Below are 16,773 nucleotides of genomic sequence, written 5' to 3' on the forward strand. Positions count from 1 at the left end.
GCAGTTCTGAAGAAATTATTTCAGGAGAGAAGTATTTTAAAAAATCATGAAACACGGTAGTTTAAACAAAATTAAAATCATCAAAGTAGACCTGAGAACTTGAGACTGAATATTGATGTTAAGGTTGGGGGTTGACCAAACAGACCTGCAGGTAGCTAACTAGCAGAGGCAGAAAGGCTGCTGCCTCATTGTTTCAACAATGTCAAGCGTGGAATTCACACATTCTCCCAGATTCCTCTAGGCACTCCCATTTTCACCCACACCCTCATGACTAGCAGGATGGGATATGTGTGTGTGTTTATATTTGTCATAGGTACAGAGCTACAATGAAAATACGTATGGATGCCATGCATTGAGATAGTATAGGGAAAACAATAAGATGAAAACCATGACAAGGTAGATTGTAAGGACAAGAATCCACCCTTAGCGTTCTAAGAATTGTTCAATAGTCTTGTAACCATGGGCACAATGGGCCTACTTCCATGCTGTATTAATTCTATGGTTAAGATAATGAGGACCATATCTCCAGATGCCATTCTAACAAGGTACAAGTTCAAAATGGCAGACTTTGGAAGCATACTTGGAAGTTAAAAAAAACAAAATTTGCCAATCACTGAAGCTGATTCAAAATTTTTTTTAAAAATGGATTCTTCAAGAATGATAGGGAAATGTAGGAAAGAGTATTTCGAGGAAGATTTAAAAGCATTTTGACAAAGTATATTTAACTGAGCTCCTCTGCAATCTGGCTGAGGCTGAAATAATTAATCTTTTAAAGAGTGTGGATAAGACAAAGTGAAGCAGCCTGCTTTAGTTAGATTTAAAAATACGTACATTGAAACAGCCAACACAGATTCCAAAAGTGGAGTATTCTTTGTACTGTAAACTAAACCATTGATTTAATGAAATTCTTATACAATATACATCAAAATAATGACTTGAATATTAAAGGAAAATCTGGAGTTTTGCACGTCTTACTTTCATTACCGGTGAAGTACTAACAAAATACTCAAATGATAGTGAAGTAATAGCCTCAAATTTTCAGCAAATTAATGCACCAGTTTATTATTACAGTAAAAGAAAAAACATAACCCAATTGTGTTTACAGTGCCATAGTACCTGTGACATTAACAAATGGAAAATCGGAGATCATGAAACAATATTCTGTCCAAAGGTCCATGGGAGAATTAATTGTTGCAAAGTTGCCAAAAGAGCAGGAGAAATACATTATCTCAAACAAGGCACAAGGAAACTTCTTTAAAAAATTAGAAGTCAGTTTAATAAAATGAAAAACACTTGACAGTTAAGCCTTCAAGTTGAATTTAATCCAAAGTGAACTATTTTCAACGTTTGCTAAAGTGGCTACTTGTGCTCTTCAACTGTGCAAATATAGTTGAGAAAGGGTTAAAAAAAAACTCCAACACCTGAAGTATTTGGTTCTAGTCTTTGTTGAAAAAATATTTTTACACACATGGCGTGGGCAGAATTGTTAAGAATCAACAGTTCTTGGCGCACAATGGCACCTTGGCTAATTTATTTGGGCAATGAGTTTTACCGGATTCATAAATGAATATCAAAATCCAACAGAAAAACTCAACTTGGAGGGAACTTTGCTGATCTAAATAATTTAAAGTTACATTCTCAAAATCTGATGAAGCATTCATCAGACATTTCTGAAGCTTCTTTATACTTAAATCATAGTAAACAGTCCATTTCAAGTCATAGATACAGTCAGTGTTATATATAATGGGAAAGGGGCCCTTCAATCCATCAAGATATTATTGACTATCAAATACCCATTTGTGTGAATCAAAGATTAATCTCATTACCTTTTTCCTCACATAAATATAAACATTCCCCAGATTGAACCTCTGCTTCAAATAATCTACTAACCCACACCTTTAGGAAGTGGAAGAAAACAGAGCACGCGTAATGCCATGTAATGACAACGAAGAAGTGAAATCTCCATACATATAACACTAGAAATTGGGACCAAACCCAGTTTGCTGGAGCTGTAAGGCAGCCGCTCTACCAGCTTTGCTGACAAATCTGTAGGGAAGAAGTTAATCCAAATCAGTCTAACATTTGAATTCCAGACTTAGTGACAGATTTACACACTGACAGATTAATTCACCACTCTTTACACGTTGTCCAGGGGGCAACTCAACTTGCTGATCAGCATTTACAGCTGGAGTAATCACATCTCAGGTCATATTTCAATCTACACCTGGCACAATCTGATATCCCGGTGATTTCAAAGCAGGTAGTTGAGCTGCAGATTCTACTAAATATTTTGCACTCTTAGCAAAATTATATTCTTTTAAAAGTTAAATATGTCAGTGGGCAAAACCAGGAAAAACGTTACCAGTTCTCAAATTATTCATAGATCAATACTTCTTCCCTGTACTTACGAACTTGGCAATCGAGGAAAGGAACCACTTCATATTGCAGCCTGCATTTGTGAGAAAGCAACTGACCTAGACTTTTCCTCTTAAGTCTCAAATACCTTTGACTATAATTTAGGGTGGTACAGTAGCGTAGTGGTTAGCACAACACTCTACTGTACCAGCAACTCGAGTTCAATTCCCTCTGCTGCCCATACGGAGTATGTTCTCCCCGTGACTGCATGTGTTTCCTCCAGGTGCTCCAGATTCCCCCCAACAGTCCAAAAACATACCATGGGACATTGGAACAGAATTGGGCCATTTGGCCCATCGAGTCTGCTCCACCATTTGATCATGGCTGATCTGTTTCCCTACTCAAACCCATTCTCCTGACTTCCCATCGGACTAACTAATCAAGAAACTATCAATCTCCATCTTAAATACACCCAATGACCTGGCCTCCACAGTCACCTGTTGCAACAAATCCCACACAGATTCACCTCTGGCTAAAGAAATCCCTTCTCATCACCTCTATTCTGAGGCCATGCTCTCTGGTTCTACATTCCCCCACGAAAGAAAACATCCTCTGCACATCCACTCTATCTAGGCCTTTCAATATTTTTATGAGGTTTAAGAGATCGCTCTCCCATTCTTCTAAGTTCCAATGAGTACAGGCCCAGAGTCATCAAATATTCTTCATATGATAAGCCTTTCATTATCTGAATCATTTTCTTGAACCTTCTTTGAACTCTCTCCAATGTCAGCACTTCTTTTCTTCGATAACGGACCCAAAACTGCTCACAATACTCCAAATGAGGCCTCACCAATGCCCTATAAAGCCTCAGCATTACATCCTTGTTTTTATAATCTAGTCCTTCAAAAAAAGAAATGTAAACATTGCAATTGCCTGCTGCACTACTGACTCAATCTGAAAGTTAACCTTGAGGGAATCTGATTTTTGAATCCCCCCCCCCGTTTAGCAAATGGTCTATGCTTCTATTCCTTCTAACAAAATACATGACCACACACTTTCCCATCTGCTACTTCTTTGCCCATTTTCCTAATGTCTCAGTCCTTCTGCAGCCTTCTTTCTTCCTCAACATCACCTGCCCCTCAACCTATTTTTGTACAGTCTGCACACTTGGCCACAAAGCCATCAATTCCATCACCCAAATCATTGACGTACAAAGTAAAAAGAAGCGGTCCCAACACTGACTTGTATAAAACACCACTGGTCACCGGCAGCCAATCAGAAAAAGGCCTCCTTATTCCCACTCTTTGCTTTCTGCCAATCAATGCTAGTATCTTCCCTGTAATACCATGGGCTCTTAGCTTGTTCAGCAGCCTCATGTGCCACAACTCGTCAAAGGCCTTCTGAAAATCCAACTACACAACATGCACCCATTTTACCTTTGTCCATCCTGCTTGCTATTTCCTGCAACAGATTTGTGAGGCAAGATCTTCCCTTCAGAAAGCTATGCTGACTATGGCCTATTTTATCATGTGCCTCCAAGTACTCCAAAACTTCATTCTTAACAATTGACTCCAACATCTTTCCAACCACTGAGGCCAGGCTAACTGGCTGCAATTTCCTTTCTTCCTTCCTCCATCCCCCATCCCTTCTCGAAGAGTGGAGAGACATTTGCAATTTTCCAGTCTCCAGAACCATACTGGAGTAATCACATCTATTGCTTCTTGAAAAATCATTACTAATGCCTCTGCAATCTTGTCATCTACCTCTTTCAGAACCCTGAAGTGTATTCCATCTGGTCCAGTGACATATCTACCTTCAGACCTTTCAGGGTTTTATTCCCAAGGCTTTCTCGTAATACCGCAGAAATACAAAGGCAGTTTGTATAATCTTACTGAATAAGTTAAATCTGAGGCAGAGTTAGCAACCTACTCTAATCCAAGCACAAGAAATGTACAAAGCACAATACCCAAGACTGCTCACATAGATCCAGATATAGTGTAACAATATCTCAATATATAGCTCAAATTCAAGGCCTCATTGAATCTTGGCACAAATATGAAATTCACTATATATTCTTAAGTTTTATAAAGACAAAAAATATCCAAATTTACTTCATTTGAAGCTTAATTTATTACCACAAACTGGCAGTTTCAGAATTAAAAATAAAACATGAGCTTTAATGCACTACTTCCCAATGTGAAACTATTGATATTCAGCCAAGACATTAGAATCCATGTAGAAATATTGAAAAAAGAAACATGCTTCAAGGCCATTCTCCCATTTGATATCAGCCACTATTGCAATACCATATTCACACTTTCTCCTCGTATCCCTTCGTGGTACATTTAGAAATCTCTCTAAAATCACATTAAACTTTGTCCCTTCTGCCTTCTGTTGTGCCAAATTCCACCAGCTCATTACTCCATAAAGAAATTTCTCCTCATTTGAGTTCTAAATGTCTTATGTTGAAACTATGACAACTGGTTCTGGACAACCCTGGACTCTACCTCATAATATCTGCCTTGCCCCATCGAACTTATTAATGATGTGTTCAATTATTTCTCTGAATTGTGTAGCATATACAGGCCCAACAGTGCTTCAGACCTCTCCACCATTTCTGATCCTTTAAAATCTGCAAATAGACCAATTAATTTCTAGTCTTCGTCCACTGCTTATAAACATCAAGGTTATGCACACACTCACAAATTTTCAGACAGACAGCCATGATGCAATAAGATTGGAAATTGCATTTAGGGTTAGAAAGCTTCAGTAGAGAGTGATAGAGGAGGAAGTGCTGACATTTCCTATTGAAGAACTTTGAGTTTTGATTAGTTTAAATGAGTTCAAAGTGGCAGAAGTAATGAAGGTGGGTGAGAGGTAAGAGGAAAAAGAGAAGCAAACAGGGTAGAAAGAGCAAAAAGAAGGTGCCAGTCGTGAAATGCAAGGAGCTAGTGACATTTGGGAAATTGTGCAAAACACTAAGGGAGTGCTAAATGGATAAGTAATAATGGGTCTAGCACACATAAATGGAAATAGCCGAATTAACTGAAAATTTAGACTTTGTTGAGATTGCAAAGCTGCCATGTACCTTAAAAAAGTGAGGCACTATTGAAGCTGATATAGAGCCCCACCCTATACTGCAAGAAACTGAAGTCCAAGGACCCAGGAGCAGAGAATTAAAATTACTTACAAACGGAAGCTCCATGTCCTGCTTGCTTTGCAGCAAAATTGACTTTGTTTTTAGTTTGACAAAAGAGCTCAGAATCACATGCATGGAGATACAGAGAATATGTGCATTTATACTACCAAATGCCAAATAAAAACACAACACAGATGGGACCAGCTGAAATCCCAACAAGAGCAACCCCACCTTATACTTACGTTTCACGAGTTTACTGCCAATTTTGTGGACTAGAAACATCAGCTATATTAACCTGCCACTTTTGCAGAGTGAATGCTACAACATTAGTATCAAAACTAAGGAATCTTTCAGGATCGGTTTTTATAATGCCCTCGAGTGATGGAAAGAAAAATCTTATATATGCAATTTACCAGCTTGCCTGCAGAGTGAGCATTGCTCTATGCCAGTATCACTAATTTATCAAATAAATCGTGATGGTTACCAGTGAATATTCAGTTTTCCAGATGATAGCAAACATGTTGGATAAAGAATATTCGTCTGTACTACCCTTTGCAAAAAGTTCAGGATATTAATGGAGGTTTCACCTTTGATTGCAGATTGGAGGAAGGGTTGGCTCCAACTCCTGTAGGTGCTCAACAGATCTATAAAATCTTGTGGGCCTCATACCCATCTTCACAAACAAAAGTATTAAGACCTGCAAGTGTAGCAATCAATCTCAAGTTTTAGGGACTTCTTAAATAGTCACTTCAGATGCAGCATCTAGTGTATTGGAAGAAAAGAGAAAAATCCAAGTTTATTGTTGAACCTTAACTTCACAGGAGAGGTGATCAGTCTCCCTGATCTGCTGTAGTTCAATGCCTGATGTATAATGATATGATGACTTCTTGAAATCAGGACCTGCTGCAATCTGACTCAACACCAATAAAGTGATAGAAAAAACAACTGGCTGTAACAATTCAACAGGTTGAGCAGCATCTATTGGGGTGAAAGGAAATAACGCTTTTCAGGCCAAAACCTTGCATTAGGTGTGAGCACGGAGAGGGAAGATGGTCAGTAAAAGAATGAAAGAAAGGACTGAGATGAGACGGTAGGGTGACTGATGGCAGGCAGGTGTCTGTGAGCACGTGTATGAATGATGAGGGGAAAGACTTGGAATACTCCCCCAATTTGGAAGTGTCCCAAGTCCAGTCTGCCTCTCCCCTACTTGCTCCACCTACTTTTCATCTTTATCCTGTCCTTACTCCACCAAAAATCACCTGCTGACTAACCTTAACAATATTCTCCCATCAACAACCCATTTCCACGCCCCCCCCCTCCACTTCCCACATCACCACTTGACACCAGTCATCTGCTTCTCCACTGAGTGTTGATGCAGGACTGCAACAGATATTTAGAATTCTTTCTCCTTCCCCACAGAAGCTGCTCAACCCACCAAGTTCTTTTTACAGATTGTTGGTTGCTTCATACTCCAACATCTGCAGTCTCTTGTGGCTGCAATGATAAACTGAGGACATGCTAAAGCTGATGTTCACCATTTTACCCACTGGAATATCAGGGAAGGGAGACACTTGTAATTAACTCTTTAGATTATATATGAGCAATTGAGGATATAAAAAAATCATTTTGAACCTATGTAACCTCTGGCTAAAAGAATAATTGGGACTGAACAGGAATTTTTGAACTGAAGTAAACTGTCTTCAGCAGTTAGCAAAAAAAACCCCAGCTTATATCAGTTCTCACTTAATTTGCAGAGAGACATTGAGAATTTGATAAATTGTACATTGTACCCTCGTTTAAGTGGGGGGGGGAGATGGGGACACACCAATAAGGACAGAAATGAATATCCATCTGTAATTAAACCTTGATCTAGTGGACTCTCTTATCTGTAACTAAGTCTTGCACCAACAGACTTGGTGGGCATACCAGTTCAAATGACATCTTGCAACAGTAATGTATGGGACTTACTATGTATAAATATACGGCTGTAACCTGACTAAGTGAGTCCACTTGTCAGATGGTGGCAGTACTTACGTGCCTTCCCTTTTTGACAACTGGGTCTCAAACTCCTGCAGAAGAGTGCACAATAAACTGTGGTGATGATAAGAAGCTGGTCTCCCGAGTTTTATTCAGATTCGACTTTAACGTATAGATCACCATGTTATTAACATACTGCCATCTAAAGAACAACATATGAAAATAAGAGCAGACCATCAAGCTCTTCAAGCCTGCCCCAGCATTTAATATGATACAATTTAAATTGGGCTCAACATATCTTTTGTACAGTTCTCCATACCCGAGTACTAATCAAACATTTGTCTTATTTAAATATTTTTATTGATTCAGCCCCACCTTCAGCCAAGGCAGAAAATTCCAGAGGTTCACTTTCCGTGAGAAGAATTTCTATATATCTCAGTTTTAAATAACTGACCTCTTACTTATAGTTAGGTTTCCTTGTACTAGAGTCTACCACTAGTGAAAACTTTCCAACATCTTCCTTGTCAAATTCCTTAATGATCTTGTATGTTTGAATAAGGTTATCCTTCTTCTAAACTTAAAGAAATACAAACCAAACTCTTGGTAGGAAATCCTCTCATCCAAGGATTTATCCTGGTAAATCTTCTTTCAACCGGTTCTAATGTTACTAAATTATTTTCTTTTGTAAGGGGAACAATATTGTACACATTTCAGGATAAGCCTAACACCTTATATTTAAACCCCAATCTCTGCAACAAGGGCCAAGAATGTTAAACCTGCCCGCTAGCTTTTTGTACTCAATTGATATCTCTCTCTCCATTTAGATTATAATCTGCTTTTTAATACCTCTTACTGAAGTGAATGACCTCACACTTTGCTACATTAAACTCCATCTGCTAGTCTTTTGCCTACTTACCCAATCTATACCCTATAGCAGATTCACAGTATCCTGATCAGGACACTCCCTTCCTTCTGTCCATTTTTGGGTTAATACGAGAAATGACAGCAAGTTTTGTAGTACGGAGACAGGGCAAAGCAAACTGTTCTTGTGTGGATGACATTAAGCTTCTTGGGTTCCTATGACTAAACTAACCTAACCATTGTTAGCATTCTTTCAAATCTGACCTGAACTATTGTTCAATATTCAAAACACATAATATTCAGATTCTGCTTTAAGAGAGCATGAAGCCAAACTCCAGAAGTAAGAGTCTTCTGAAGTAATAAAATCAGGAGCAAATATCTGGCTACCATATAGCAGAAATGGAAGCCGAGTATACAGCAACAAAATCATGGTACTTTTAATATTAACCAGTAGAGAATCAAGACATCACCCAGTTGAAAGTACAAGTTAGAAAGAGTGCAGTGAAAAGTTTGTATTTAATAGCACTTTATCCACAGCTGTCTCGCAGCACAGAATATTGTTCGTCACATGGTTTAGTTGACACTGACCTGCTCAACATCAACCAAATAACACGAGTGGCTGGCTGTTTGGTGTGACAAGCTATGATGATGTCACATGGTACAATGCACCTGTCTTTGTACATACAATAACTTGTCCTTCAAAGTTGGCAAAGCTCTGGGAGAAATGAAAAATTTAGGTACTGGGTCATGGAGAATACATCTGAGAATGTCTGACATTTTTATATCCTTGGACAATTTAAACAGAGTCTATCACTACCACAAGAAAATTGAATTGACCAAAAATTTGTTGACTCTATTGTTTGCCCTTATCTTTTTTGCTTTGTTATCGGTATTGCTAAGCCATCAGCTTCAGACACCCTTCATAACCTTCAGTAATTTCAGTCCTACCTCTGGTTGCTATATTCTGATTTATTACTGACTGATGAATAGGAAACAGCTATTTGTCCATGCGAGTGGAATAGCACATCAAATGTAGCCTGTACAACATGCATGACTCTAAAGGTATAAAGCAGCAGATCCTTTTGCTTTACTAAAATTTATTTGGTGCCAATTCCCCTCAGCTTAATCAATGTCAATTTGATATTCAATGACTGTGGGAAAATTGTTAAAATCAGCTGTTACTTGCTTTGACAAGTTAATTTCTCCCTTTGATTCCAAATTCTTATAAACCCCCATGACAGAAAGTCTATAACTTATACCTATAGTTAACTTTAAATTATGATAACAATCTCACTTGCATCGTTTGAGGTGATCGTTCATCGACTCCTGCAGTAGACTGGATCTGACAACTGTTCACATGATGAGCCAAGCGTACTTCCTTTCCAAATCCCATTTTTAGCTCTCCACTCTCTTCCATTCACAAACAAGAGGTTGACCACAAAGTCTGACCCCCGAGTTTTTGACTTGTGATCAATTTTTCATTTCACACAGGCCTCTTTACTATTGTCTGCTTGATTTCTCTTGTCAGCAGCTTGAGTTTTTTTCTTCCTCATAAAAGTTAACAAGATCTGAGATGAGTACTAGGCAAGCATATTTCAAGATGTGCAACCAATGATGGATTTGACATTTACATTTCCAAAGGTCTCAGCTTCATGTATTTCTAATGGATTGTTATATACAAACACAGGTGGATGTTGATACTATACTAACTACCTGCACAACTCTATTATGCTCAGTACAATAGCTTGTGCAACAGTCAAAAATATTTCATCTGCATGGCTACTGTTGTTCAACTTGTTAGATGTTTTAAGTCTTATAAATTTACAGCACAGCAATAGGCCCTTTCAGCCCAATGAGCCCATACTACTCAATTACACCCATGTGACCAATTATTCTACTAATCTATAGATTTAGGAATGCTGGAGAAATCCATGCAGCAACGTTTCAAGATTTTGGTTTAATATGATGCTGATCTAGTGCAGCCTCAAAGTTAACCTTTCTTGACAATAACGTACAATGAAGCATGGAAGTAAAATTCACTCTGGCAGACATGCCAGCAATCTAAGTATTTCCTCAAACTGAAGTCATTTTGTAGATACTTTTCTGGCTGCAGCCAAAAACCAGGAAAGCATGCCCCTTTGGTCAGGTGAAGTTTCTTCACTTGACCCATGTGCAACTAAAACCCATTGAGATGAACTAACTGCAATTTGGCACAGAAATACTCCAATTATTTTAGATGTTATCTCAATCACATTTTTGCTGTACTAACCTAAAAAAAATTGCCCACCTTTTCACTGAAGGGCAAGTTTAATATAATTATAGAATCTTAATAGCCTAATTTAATAGGCATGTGCATAAATACAGTAAAGGAAATGTTATCTGATTGCTCAAAAATCCCAAATGGCTTGCCAAGGAGCTCAACAGGAAATATTTGCTGAGCTCCCCATCAACACCCTGGAGCCTTGGCTCCTTCATTCCCCATCTATTGTCGAGCCACAACTCCTGCATTCATTTGAAGTGCAACCAGTTCTGTTGGCCATGCTTTCCTGAAATCATGGGCTCTTGCTTCCTATGCACACTTCAAGTACATTGGAACATTCATTCCACTCCAAATCTTAAAACAAAAAGTGAATTAAGATTGTGTTGGAATATCAATAGAATGACATCTAATAGTCCGGAAAATCTGCAACCTGACAAAGTCCCAACAGAGTTTAATTGAATGTGATTTCCAAAGCACTAACTGGCTGGAAAAGACTTGAAGCCAAAGGGTACTCTACAAATGTCTTTCAGATGAATGATTACAACCTTCAATCCTATTCCTCTCACTTACATGTCAGCTGATCTCGCCTGGATAGATACTTTCCATTTGAATCACAATGCTGCTTAAATTTCCCTCGAAATATAACACAACAGTGATTCTTCTACAACTTGAAAACCACCTTTAAGATGCAAATGACCATTAAGACAGATTTTAAAAGCAGATTTCACCATACAAACCTGCACAAGAAAACAATAATCTGGGAGCAGGAATAGACTATTGGTCCCTCATTCCTGCACTAGTATTCAGTATGGCAGCCAATTTACAATGGCCTCTACTCCTCTTCTGTGCCAGATCCCCACATGCCTTAATTCCTCGATATTTTGAATATTTAAGGTTGAGATAAATGTATCTGATGATCTGGCCTCCATCACCCCCAGGGACAAAGAATTCCAGAGACTCATTACCTTTTGAGAGACAATATACTTATAACTTCGAGAACATTAAATGACCCCTTAAAAATGTAAAAATACCCCGCATGCTGAAAATAAAAACAAAATAGAAAATACTCAGGAATACTCAGGTAAGCAACTGTGTCAAGAGAAACAGCTGATCTTTCAACCTCATGACCAGAAGTGAAGTTCTGAGCTTGAAAAGTTGTGGATTAAAACATTAACTCATCACGCTCCTGATCTGCCATTTCCAGCATTTTCTTGTCTCATCCCAAAAGATAACACTTTTACAGAATGAAATACAGCACTAATGCAGATTTTAAGAACATAAAGATATTATGTGAAATGCTCAACCCAAACCCTAATTAGCTTAATCAAATACTCAAGAAAACCCAAACACAAGAGGTAAATATGGGTCAAAGTTTAAGCCAAACTGAACAGAAAAAAGATGTCCACTAAGCCCTCAAAGGCTGTTCTGTAAATGACCATAAAAATTACAGTGTCACTTAATGCTATTCCCTTATACAAGTTAAGTATTTGTGAAGAACTTGAGCATAAAGAGGAGAAGATGGCGACGCGATGCAGCTCGCAGCGGCCACTCCGGTGGTGATGTCTGTTATTTGTCAAGCAGGGTGCTGTGCACAATCCTGATTTGATGGAGATGGATGTGAGAGTACAGAGGAACATCTGGTGAAACTTCTGAAATGCCTGCTTCACTGCTGCTGCTACTGTGTGGTCCGAAATCTCCGGAGGAGAAGGCACCGAGTCCTTGGCTTTATTTGTTGCTCAGCAGCCAGGGCGGGATCGAAGCGCTCGGCAGAGGATGGTGCTTGTTGTCGAAGGGCTGGTCAGAGGCTCGAAGTTTTCAGACGGACTCAGAGTCCGCTGCGGTCGGGTGCTTCCAATGGTGCTGCATTGGCAAGTTCGCGGCGCTTGGAGGTTGGTGGCAGGGAGAGTTTCTCCCTTTTACCGTCTGCGTGAGATGATGGGGCTATCGGGACTTTGAGACTATTTTTTACCGTGCCCATGGTCTGCTCTTTATCAAATTACGGTATTGCTTTGCACTGTTGTATGATATAATTATGTGGTTTTGTCAGTTTTAGTTTAGGTTTGTCCTGTGTTTCTTGTGATATCATTCTGGAGGACCATTGTATCATTTTTTAATGCATGCATTTCTAAATGACAATAAACGAGGACTGAGTGTCCTCATAATCTGATGTTGTTTTCCAGGGAAAACCAATTTTTACAGTTCATCATAGAAAACACCAATTCTTTCCAACTAGTAATGAAATAATTCACATTTTCTCATCCATAAAAGTGCAATTCCTGAATTTGGAACACAATGGAAAGTTACCTGCACTCTTCTTACCTATTGCTTGATATGGGTAGAAAACATTAGCTCCTTGAGATTTGTCCATCTATTACTTTGTCTTTACTTGAAAGTAATATTACATTTACAAACAAGAGAAAATCCACAGATGCTGGAAATCCAAATAACACACAAGAAAATGCTGGAGAAACACAGCAGAGCCGGAGAAAAAAAAAATGATGAGGAGTCAGAAGGTGGGGGGAGGGGACAGAGAAACACAGGGTGATAGGTGAAAGAGATACAGGGCTGGAGAAGAGGAAGTCTAATAGGAGAGGACAGAGGGCCATGGAAGAAAGAAAAAGGGGAAGAAGCACCAGAGGGAAGCGATGGGCAGGCAAGGACAGTAGCTGACAGAGGGAAGGGGAATGAGGAGTATAGAGTGGGGGGGGGGTAGGGGAGGGTCCATACCAGAAGTTCAAGAAATTGATGTTCATGCCATCAGGTTGGAGGCTACCCAAACGGAATACAAGGTGTTGTTCCTCCAACCCGAGTGTGGCCTCATTGTTACAGTAGACTCCACTGAGTAGAGGAAGCCATGGATGGACATATCAGAATGGGAATGGGAAGAGGAATTAAAATGGGTGGCCACTGGGAGATCCCTCTTTTTCTGGTGGGTGGAGTGTAGGTGCTTGGGGAAAACGGTCTCCCAACCTACATCGGGTCTTATCGATATACAAGAGGCCACACTGGGAGCACTCGATACAATAGATGACCCACAGACTCACAGGTGAAGTGTCACCTCACCTGGAAGAACTGTTTGGACCCTGAATAGTGGCGAGGGAGGTGCTGTAGATGCAGGTGTAGCACTTGTTCCACTTGCAAGGATAAGTGCCAGGAGGGAGATCAGTGGGGAGCGATGAATGGACAAGGGAGTCACGTAGAGAGCGATCCCTGCGCAAAGCAGAAGGTGTGGGGGCAGCGGGAGGGAAAGATATGCTTTGTAACTTTCTCCAAATGGCATTTTAACTTTGACTGTCATTTTTCTTTATTCAGTTTTCCCCATTGACAAATAGACATGTATGACCAGTTATATTTATTAAGCATTTATGGGTCTATTCACTATACTCACTGAAGCCAATCCTGCCATTTTCACTGCCGCACTGATGTATGCTTTGCATGCTTCTTAAATTTTATAGCTCTTCCAGTCCAATGTCTAACATAATCCACAAGAAACAGCATGACCTTCTCAATTCATTTGGTGTCACTTCCAGTCTATATATCCTTACTAATCCCAAAATAACTTTTCCTTTCTACTCCATTTGTTCATCCATGAATCAATAATCAAAACCACTCATTGCTTGAACTGCTGATATTGGAACATTTTAAACTATTAACACTGAAGAACCTGCTTCAAATTTAGATTTGAAGTTAGCTCCATAATGTAAAAGAAGATCCTTCTTCAGGACTGGAAAGGAAGGTGGAAAACACCAGTTTACGATTCTTGTGTAGTATTGAACTGACTAATTAAAGGGAAAGACCACCCAGCAATTATCTGACAGGTAATAAATGCAGATGTAGCTAAAAACTAGGAATATAATACTAAGAGATTAAAACAGAGAAAGAATTAATGCCTTCATTAGAGATAAATTCAGAGCTAATTCCACCAAGATCAGTGTAACAAAGGTGAAAGGAAAAATGTTATGAAAATTGATTCATCTGTACAATCCTACAAATGACATGAATTTACAAATCTCCCGAAGAAATTTGGTGAAGTTCTTTGAGGTATTCGGAGTGCACACCAAGCGGAGAAAAAGCTGGAGAAGATGGGATTAAGAAAGCATGATCAAAATGAATCTTCAAAATGGAGATGCAGTTTTGGGAGATAATGTCAAACAATCAGGCCTTGGCAGTTTAACACATGGAATCTAATAGCAGACCAAAGGGTATAACAGAGTAGAACATAAAGACAGAATTGAGCCAATAGTTTAAAGGACTAAAAGAGTTTATGTAGGAGCTGTCAAGACAATCAAATGGATGATTTTGTTTTTAAAATGAGCAACCATAGAACAGAAACCATTGTACTTCACCAAAAACAGGGCTGAATAGATCTTAATGTGGGATAGAATAAAACATTTAATGTGCAGAACTATGCAGAGGGCAGATGTTCAGCCAACAACCAGGAAATGTATTCAACTGACAAAGTACAACATGGAGAGAATATAAACTCAGCTCAGAGCTGAATTGAATTCTGAAGCAGCAACCTCCGAAAAGAAATGTATTTGCCAGCAAGTGCAAAGTTTGCTGAGGTGGACCCAAACTCTAAGTTCAATGGGAGGAAATAACTTTACCTAAAATGATTTTGGGCACGTTATCTGTGGAACAGCAAAGTAGAGAAGCTGATGCTATTAACAATTTTTAATGCATAACTTGGCATTTATTGATGAAATAAATCTATCTGCATTGAGCACTCACCTTTTCCAAGCACTAAAGTCATATTTAATTGAACACATGAATTGTGGAAAAGGCAGCACATAGGTGCAATGTTATTTGAATGGCAGAAAAAATAGTTTTTGGAGTTAATATCCACAGATCAATGAATACAGCAAGATAAGTGGATAAAGTGGCTAAGATGATCTTTATGAAACTTGGTTTTCTTGCCAGGGGATCATGCTAAAATTATACAAAAATGGTAAAAATCACATCCAAAGAACTATGTACAATTTTATTTGAACAATACAAGAAGGCAGTGTAGCATCAGAGGACATAGAAGAGATTTATAAAGGATGTTGCCAAGACAGAAGAAATAAAATATTGAGATGAGTGAGGCTGTGTACACAAAATTATAAAAGGACATTGCTGCTTTGGTAGAAAAGTTGATTAAGAGAGAATGATTAAAATTGGTAAAAGGAAAAAGCTGAATGAAAATTTTGTTCCATCAAATAATTGGGGCCTAAATTCATTGACTGATATGTTGGAGACTAGAAGTCCAACTAAATTTCAAAACAAAACCCAAATATGGCCAGATTAAAATTAAAATTGATCCAAGTATTATAATTTTACAAACACAAGAAAACCTTGGGACCTTCATTTTACAGTCCTCTTCGTGACCTTGCCAGTTCAGCAGCTCTCTCTGGGCTGCCACTACTATCTTGGGACAGGTGACCCCAACACATTTTATCATGGTGTCCCCCAACTTGCAGCCACCTACTAACCACGGTTCCTTTGTGTTCCTTCCTGACTCGCCAATGAACAGAACTCCCAAGCCAGGGTACAACACACACACCACCATCCAGCAAAAGATGACAAATGCCGTAATTTTTGTTTTCTTTTATTGTTATAGAACATAGAATTGTACAGCACAGGCAATTTGGCACACAATGTTGGGCTGAACTAATTAGCAAACAAATGCCCAGCTAATCCCTTTTGCCTATAGACCTTAGACCTGTGCATTCATAAACCCAACTAACAGCTTCTTAAATGCCTCTATCATATTTGCTTTTAGCACCACCCCAGGCAGCACACTCCAGGCACCCACAACTCTTTTAAAAAAAAACTTGCCCACACATCTTCTTTAAACTTACCCTCTCTCACTTCAAGTGCATGCCATCTGAGATTATATATTTCAACCTTGGGGTAAAATATACTTGCTGTTTACTCTACCAATACCTCTCATATTATAAAACTCCATCACATCTCCCCATAACCACTGCCACTTCAGAAAAACCTACTCTGGTTTGTCCAATCTCTCCTCAAAGAACATGCCCTCCAACCCAGGGAGCATCCTGGCAAAGCTCTTTGCATCCACTCCAAAGCCTCATCGTCATTCCTATAATGGGTACACCAGAATTCAATTCAATGCAATACTACAGATGTGACCCAACTAGAGTTTCATAAAGCTACAACATAACTTCCAGAATCTTGA

At 39.0% G+C, this 16,773-nt stretch overlaps 1 protein-coding gene across 1 annotated transcript in view; it reads right to left on the reverse strand.

The window, feature by feature from the left end:
- Positions 1–16,773, reverse strand: part of LOC134352034 (eukaryotic peptide chain release factor GTP-binding subunit ERF3A) — a 47,089-nt gene that overhangs the window by 20,774 nt on the left and 9,542 nt on the right. The window lies entirely within an intron of this gene.

The sequence above is a fragment of the Mobula hypostoma genome, chromosome 9 (assembly GCF_963921235.1).
Source record: "Mobula hypostoma chromosome 9, sMobHyp1.1, whole genome shotgun sequence".
NCBI lineage: Eukaryota > Metazoa > Chordata > Chondrichthyes > Myliobatiformes > Myliobatidae > Mobula > Mobula hypostoma.